Source organism: Salvelinus alpinus, chromosome 2, assembly GCF_045679555.1.
Source record: "Salvelinus alpinus chromosome 2, SLU_Salpinus.1, whole genome shotgun sequence".
Classification (NCBI taxonomy): domain Eukaryota; kingdom Metazoa; phylum Chordata; class Actinopteri; order Salmoniformes; family Salmonidae; genus Salvelinus; species Salvelinus alpinus.
Genome location: NC_092087.1, coordinates 40024463 through 40032643, shown reverse-complemented (window position 1 = coordinate 40032643; position 8181 = coordinate 40024463). Strand labels below are relative to the sequence as shown.

The 8181-nt window shown below is 38.7% G+C and overlaps 1 non-coding gene across 1 annotated transcript; it reads left to right on the top strand.

Annotated features, from left to right (window-relative positions):
- Positions 1–4874: 4874 nt before the first annotated feature.
- trnar-ucu (transfer RNA arginine (anticodon UCU)) lies at positions 4875–4964 on the top strand. Its single transcript is given in 2 exon segments — positions 4875–4911; positions 4929–4964. It is a non-coding gene; the product is annotated as a tRNA-Arg (tRNA).
- Positions 4965–8181: the final 3217 nt, after the last annotated feature.

Here is an 8181-nt window from a genome sequence, read left to right as displayed (position 1 = left end):
TTGTGTAGAATAATATTAATCAATCAAGTACATGCAAAAACACAGATATTAAAAACAATTCCCCAAAAATCTACCTGCAGTAGAGCATGCTGGGTAAAAAGTTAATTTGTTATCATAAGTTTAAAAAGTTGATGCTTTTAATTTATTATCATCTAGTTTTGAATCGGTACCACAAACATTTCAAGTAATAACTTTTCATTGACTCTGAGTTAAACTTATTACAAGTGTTTGAGTTCAAAATGCCTTGGGGTTTACAGTAAATGGTTGTCCTCCGCCCCTTACTGGCTGGGCATTCTGACGAAGTAAGCGATCAGTCTCTCCATTTTCAATTCATCATACAGTGCCTTCAGAAAGTATTCATACACCTTGACTTATTCCACATTTCGTTGTATTACAGCCTGAATTAAAAATTGATTCAATGTTTTTTTCTCTCACACGTCTACAAGCAATACCCCATAATGACAAAGTGAAAACATGTTTTTAGAAAATTTGGCACATTTATTGAAAATAAAACAAAGACATATCACATCCATGAGTCAATACTTTGTAGAAGCATCTTTGGCAGTGATCACACCTGTGAGTCTGTCTGGGTAAGTCTCTGAGAGATTCCACACCTGGGTTGTGCAACATTTGACCATTATTTTTTCAAAATTCTTCAAGCTCTGTCAAATTGGTTGTTGATCATTGACAAACATTTGCAGGTTTGCCATATATTTTCAAGTAGATTTAAGTCAAAAATGTAACTCGGCCACTCAAGAACATTCACTGTCTTCTTGGTAAGCATCTCCAGCATAGATTTGGCCTTGTACTTTAGGTTATAAGGGGAATTAATCTCAGTGTTTGGTGGAAAGCAGACTGAACCAGGTATTCCTCAGGGATTTTACCTATGCATAGTTCCATTCAGTTTATTTTATATCCTGAAAAACTCTCCAGTCCTTCAAGATAACAAGCATACCCATAACAGGATACAGCCACCACCATGCTTGAAAATATGGAGAGTGGTACTCAGTAATGTATTGGATTTGCCTCAAACATAACACTTTGTATTCAGGACAAAAAGTTAATTGCTTTGTCACATTTTTTGCAGTATTAATTTAGTGCCTTGTTGCAAACAGGATGCATGTTTTGGAATATTTTTATTCTGTACAGGCTTCCTTCACTCTGTCAAATAGGTTAGTATTGTGGATAACTACAATGTTGTTGATCCATCCTCCGTTTTCCCCTATCAAAGCCATTAAACTCTGTAACTGTTTTAAAGTCACCATTGGCCTCCTGGTGAAATCCTTGAGTGGTTTCATTCCTCTCCGGCAACTGAGTTAGGAATGACGCCGGTATCTTTTTAGTGACTTGGTGTATCGATACACCATTCATAGTGTAAGTAATAACTTCACCATGCTCAAATGGATATTCAATGTTTGTTTCTTTTTTCTTTTTTTACCAATAGGTGCCCTTCTTTGCGAGGCGAAAACCTCCCTGGTCTTTGTGGTTGAATCTGAGTTTGAAACGATTTTAATTCAGGCTGTAACACAACAAGATATTTAAAAAATCAAGGGATGTGAATATTGTTTAAATGGCTAAATAATTTAACAGTGCACCAGGGGTACTTGTTACTTTGATTCCTGAAATGCAGTCTGTTGATGGAGTAGTTTTCAAAACCTAAATAATAATTTTGTTACATTGTTTGCTAGCTCAGCTCTTCATCTAGGAGACAGTTTAACATTTACTAGGGGAATAATGATCTGCAGACAATGATCAGCTAGGGGGAAATCAGATTTTCAACATTTTGATGTCATATTTATAACCATATAACATAGTGTATTTGGAAAGTATTCAGACCCATTTATTTTTTCCACATTTTGTTAGCCTTATTCTAAAATTGATTAAATAGTTCCCCCCCTCATCAATCTACACGCAAAGCAAAAACAAGTTTTTTAGATTTTTTTGCAAATGTATTAAAAATAAAAAACAGATTACAGAAGTATTCCTGACACTTTACTCAGTACTTTGTTGAAGCACCTTTGGCAGCAATTACAGCCTCGAGTCCTCTTGGGTATTACGCTACAAGCTTGGCACACCTGTATTTGGGGAGTTTCTCCAAATCTTCTCTGCAGATCCTCCAGACGTGACGCTCGGCATTCAGGCCCAAGAGTTCAATCTTGGTTTCATCAGACCAGAGAATCTTGTTTCTCATGGTCTGAGAGTCCTTTATGTACCTTTTGGCAAATTCCAAGCGGCCTGTCATGTGCCTTTTACTGAGGAGTGGCTTCCATCTGGCAACTCTACCATAAAGGCCTGATTGGTGGAGTACTGCAGATATGGTTTTCCTTCTGGAAGGTTCCCAACTCCACAGAGGATCTCTGGAGCTCTGTCAGAGTGACCACTGGGTTCTTGGTCACCTCCCTGACCAAGGCCCTTCTCCCCCGATTGCTCAGTTTGGCCTGGTGGCCAGCTCTAGGAAGTCTTGGTGGCTCCAAATGTTTTGGTACCGTTCCCCAGATCTGTGCCTCGACAAAATCCTGTCTCTAAGCTCTACGGACAATTCCTTTGACCTCATGGCTTGGTTTTTTCTCTGACATGCACTGTCAACTTACATAGACAGGTGTGTGCATTCCAAATCATGTACAATCAATTGAATTTACCACAGGTGGACTCCAATCAAGTTATAGAAACATCTCAAGGATAATCAATGGAAACAGGATGCACCTGAGCTCAATTTCGAGTCTCCTAGCAAAGGTTCTGAATACGTATGTAAATTAGGTGTTTCTATTTTTGCTTTGTCATTATGTGGTATTGTGTGTAGATTGATGAGGGAAAAATGTAATTTAATCAATTTTAGAATAAGGCTGTAACGAAACAAAATGTGGAAAAAGTCATGGGTTCTGAATACTTTTTCGAAGGCACAGGGTTTATTTATAGCAATGGTTATCAACTGTACTTTAGAGATGGAACATAAGTAGCATAAAATTGAGGTTGTGGTGGCAGCTGCAGAGAGATAATTAGGTGTACGAGACTTGACTTCAGAAGAGTTACAGGGTGTGTTGAGTGGTAGTGTTCTGTCTTGTCCTTTCAGGCTGTTGGCCTGAGGTAGGAATAAATAGATTGAAATAGTGGAGTAGGGTGGTGGGGTTTCAGTGAGTGTTGGGTTAGATGGTAGGGTATTTGATGATTTATTTATTTTAAAAATTCAAGCAAAGTATAAGGGAGTTATACTCCAGTCTAGTACGTGGCGGTAATGCAACATTTATTGGATGCCAATGTAACGGATGTGAAATGGCTAGCTAGTTAGCGCTAATAGCGTTTCAATCGGTTACGTTACTCACTTTGAGACCTTGAAGTAGTGGTTCCCCTTGCCTTTGTGGAGCGATGGGTAACGATGCTTCGTGGGTGACTGTTGTTGATGTGTGCAGAGGGTCCCTGGTTCGCGCGAGGGGACGGACGTAAAGTTAAACTGTTACACCAACCGCCATTAAACCTCATTGAAGACCGTACAACATTGCTAACACTAGCTAGCTAGCCAGTAAATATAACTTTTTCCCCAAAAAATGTTTGTTAGTAGGCTAAATTGGACATGTTATGAATAAAATTAATCTGCTGTCGACATCAGAACGACTACAACCATCCTTTTACCAGGTTTACATGAATAAATTGTAATGCTAGTCCACCACAACATACCTGAGAGTCTCCCGATTAGCAAGGTGTAGTCTGTGTTAAATTTCATTGTGTATTAAAAAAAACGTTTGAGATCATTGTGGGGGGATTTCGTCAGTGGTTAGAAGTGGAAATTGGGCTTCTCGAGAAAATGTTGTCCAAGGTTGCAACATTAACCACGGGGGCGGGGCTTAGCGAAGGGTAAATTATCTGTAAATCAAGGAAATAGGTCGAATTGAAGAATCAAAACAACTTGCCCAATATTACGGTTTTTAAACCTGATCTTAAATTAATAGATTAAGCCCTTTATCTTGTGTATTGGATTACAGATATGATAACATGTTTTGCCTAACCTGAAACCAGTTAAAATCCTGATGAGGGTGAGTGGTTTGACAAAAAGAGATTATGGATGATGACAGATTTACGGCATAAAATGAGCGGGGATAGTCGGAATAAACCCTATGGTTTTCTTCTGTCAAATTCTCACAGTAAGAAAATAAAGAAAGCATAAAAATGAACGATTCTAAGCTAAATACAGGCCGTTACGGGATTCGATGTCGGGCTGGCGAGTGTGTCATGTTTAGTAGAACATGACCTCTGAATCCGCTACAATTACTTATTGGTAGGGTAACCTCGACTGGCCAGCGTTTATCAGTGGTGAGGATATCGCTCATTAGTCTACTATAGGTCATGTACACAGGATACAGCTGGATGTAAACAGTGTAATGAAATGCTTACTTGCAAGTTGCATGAGAGAGACCGCGCCTCGTCTAATTCCTCAAAATTATATAGCTCTGTTCTCATTGGTCAATTATTGGTTATAACATGGTTGCACTGGTGTCTCGGATTGGTTGGTGAGTGCAATTCGTAGTTGCAGACGACGATATGATTGGTTGTCGCAACCAGACATTTCCTTGACTTACCGTTGTCAGGGAGGTAGCGTTTCACAGGGTTTCGCAACTACAATATTGTAAAGAAAGAGCAACACATTCCAAAGATGTAAGAAATGGTAGGCTACTGGAGTGCTGGAGTGGTGTAACAGTTGTGTTAAATTTAATATATGACCAAAATTTGAGTTGTAGGCTTGAGTTGTAGGCATTGGATTTTAATTCAAATATTGTTCATATTTTAAAACTGCTCTAAACTTGAGAGAATGACGTGTATACAAAAAAGTGCATCTTTCGAGGCTGCTGTTTGTATTTCAAACTTCTCAACGTGTAACCAGCGGCTCCGTGGCGCAATGGATAGCGCATTGGACTTCTAGGTTAAGGATCGAAGTGATTCAAAGGTTGTGGGTTCGAGTCCCACCGGAGTCGAATTTTTGATCTGTTGATTGTCAAACATGAGTTTTTAGAATGATAATGAAAAATTAAACATGACAATAGTGCGACTACGCAAAATACGCGTAACCAATAACTATTACTCTCCATAGGCATAAACGCACAGCTCTAAATGTACACTGTAGCCTAATCTTTCACAGAAATTCAAGACACAACATTAACCAAAAGCTGTATAATTTTATTTCCATCCGATGTCGGGTAGTTGTCTTAGTCTATAATCCAATAGGCGACGGTTTACTATCTATATAAAAGCTTGAAACATGAAATACTGTGCTGTCAAAAGTTGTTTGTGAACCGCTTGTTGCTCTCGACGTGCTCGTTCAGGACTATGCAGTCTGAAAGCGTGCGTAACAGTGCACGAGGCGTCGGAAGACTTGGCCTCTGGTGTTGGAAAAGCTGAGACGTCCAGTCATACAGTGGTGGAGCAGTGAAGTGCAAGGAAACCACATCAGTCTCACATACAAATATAGAATAACTTATTTAGTAGGCTGATGGAAAAACACATATCAACACAATAATTCCGCTATGAACAAATATTGAAATATACTTTTTATTTAACAAATAATTGTCTTACTTTTTAACTCTGCATTGTTGGGAATTTGCTCGTAAGTAAGCATTTCACGGTAAAGTCTACACCGGTTGTATTCGGCGCATTTGACCAATGCAATATGATTGGATTTGAACAGGCACAACGCTGCCCCAAACTTTGCCACCAAATGTGTCCATGCATCTGAACCGTTTGATAGTGACCTAACAGGTTGGATGGGTAGTATACCAGGGGCATTCTAATCACATTCTCTGTGCCACCCATAGGCATATGTGTCAACAAATAAGACTACAATAGAGTATACTTTATGTGAGGACAGGGTCGCCCCTTCTCATTCTCGAATAGACTCTCCATCAATAGAAAGCTTTGGCTGTATCTCCCATTAGGAATTCCTAGTGTAGGTCATCCAGTATTACGTAGAGGTCTACTACAGAGTGGTATCAATACCAGACATAAACAGGTATTTTACATGCAGTCATGCATGAGCAAGTAGTGGCCACACGAGTTAATTGTTCAAAAGATATTTGCCTTTCTCTTGAATCCAATTCGATTAAGTTAAATCGTTCTTGCGATGACATTTGGTTCTAATACTATTGTCTATCATTCATTTAATGTATTTTTGTGAGATTAATATCAATAATTCTATTGATTAAGCAATTATATGTTTGAATAGTCTACTGTTTGTTTATAGGCCTAATGCGGAGACGTTATTATTTATTTAACTACGCAAGTCAGTTAAGAACAAACTCTTATTTACAATGACGGTCAATTATGCGCCGTCCTATGGGACTCCCAATCACGGCCAGATGTGATACAGCCTAGATTCGAACGAGGAACTGTAGTGACGTCTCTTGCATTGAGCTGCAGTGCCTTAGACCGCTGCTCCACTTGGGAGCCCACTCTCGCCCTGTCACACGTTAATGTCTGACAGGGAGAGAAAGTTGCACGTTTATCCAGACTAGAAACAATATTTCACTCTCTCCCAGACTTGCAGCATCAGCTTGGGCTAGATTGATGCATCTCTGAAACCATGCATGTCATGTCCTGCACATCCAAGCCTTCACTGAAGAGCCTAAGCGAAGGGGGCAGTCAGTGCACACTTTAGGTTGAGGGCGTAGCTGCACCAAACACAGCGAATTATAGCCTACTATTATGCTACAATAGGGTAGGTTAGGCAAAGGAGGGAAGGGTTCGAATACCTCAGCCACTATGGCTATTCGTTTCTGCATAGGCTGTTCAGCTGGAACGATTCATCCATTTTTATTTGTCATCTAAATGATTCCGGCATGCAGGCCTGTTGTACTGTGTTACTTAACATTGAGGATAAACCACAAGGGTGCTCTGTTACCTTTATTTCGGCAGCCTTATGAAGGTCATATTAAAATGACTGATCTCTCCAAGTTTATATTAGGAAGTGCCCCCCCCCCCCCCCTAAACGATAAATAAAAAGTGTATACAAGCGATCAATGATCTTAATGTAACAGTGTGCTCATTACTCTTCTACTTCGCTAACATCGATTGTTTCGGACTCAAGCCAATGCTTCTGTAAATAGCGGACCAGCCGTTATACAAAGTGATTTGTCCATTAACAAACGCTAGTTCGAGTCAATTCATTAAAAGTAAATTGATGTGTCCCTACACTTATTGCCAAGCATCACGGGATGAGGCTAATATTAATTAATATTAATATTAATAATATATCTGCTCATCTTAATTACAAATTACAACATGTGTAGTTGTTCCGTATGGCTATCATAAGATGAATGCACAAACTATAAGTCACTCTGGACAACAACAAACAAAGTACAATAATAACAATAATAACATACAATTGTCATGATAGTCATTTATTTGAATATGTATGAACTTTCCGATTTGTAAGTCGCTCTGGATAAGAGCGTCTGCTAAATGACGTAAATGTAAATGTATTTTAATTTATAAACAAACAAACAAATTCTGAATATGTTGATGATAATAATAGTCTTTATGATGTATCAGACTTGCAATCTTATACAAAAATAAATGAACATCCTGAATTTGAAAGTCAGTGAGCTAGAAAAAAAGGGCGCACATCCTTTTTAAATGTGCAAGTTCCCATTCTAAGGGGATTCAACAAATATCAGAACTTATTCAACTTCACCCCAGACCAATTTAAATTTTCAGTATAGGCCTGTGAGAGATAAGTGGAGTTAGAGTGGCTTGTTGGTAATCGATTGAGAGAAGACATCCACAGAATTTGGAGAATTTTTACGCAAATTAATGTTGCTTCTGTCAGACCCGGTGACCGGGTCAGCTTTGTCCCAAGGCAAGTCAGAGGTCAAAAGGTCGAAGTTGAACTAGGGAACAAGTTCCAATCACCCAAAGAAAACCATGTTGTCGAGGAGTAAGTGAAGAACTGTAAACACCAGTAAACATGCAATTTGATGTTTCTAATTGAGGTGAATTTGTAACGAGTGAAAACACTAAAATACATATTTGAAATGTTCTGTAAAACTGTGCATAACATCATCCCCATTTGCACCTGAATTTAATAAAATTCATTGATGCAGTAGCAACTTATTTTCTTAAATTAGTATTATCTTAACATGTAGGGCCTAAAGAATTTAAAACATGTAGGCTATACAACAGTTTGCTGGTATAGTTAAT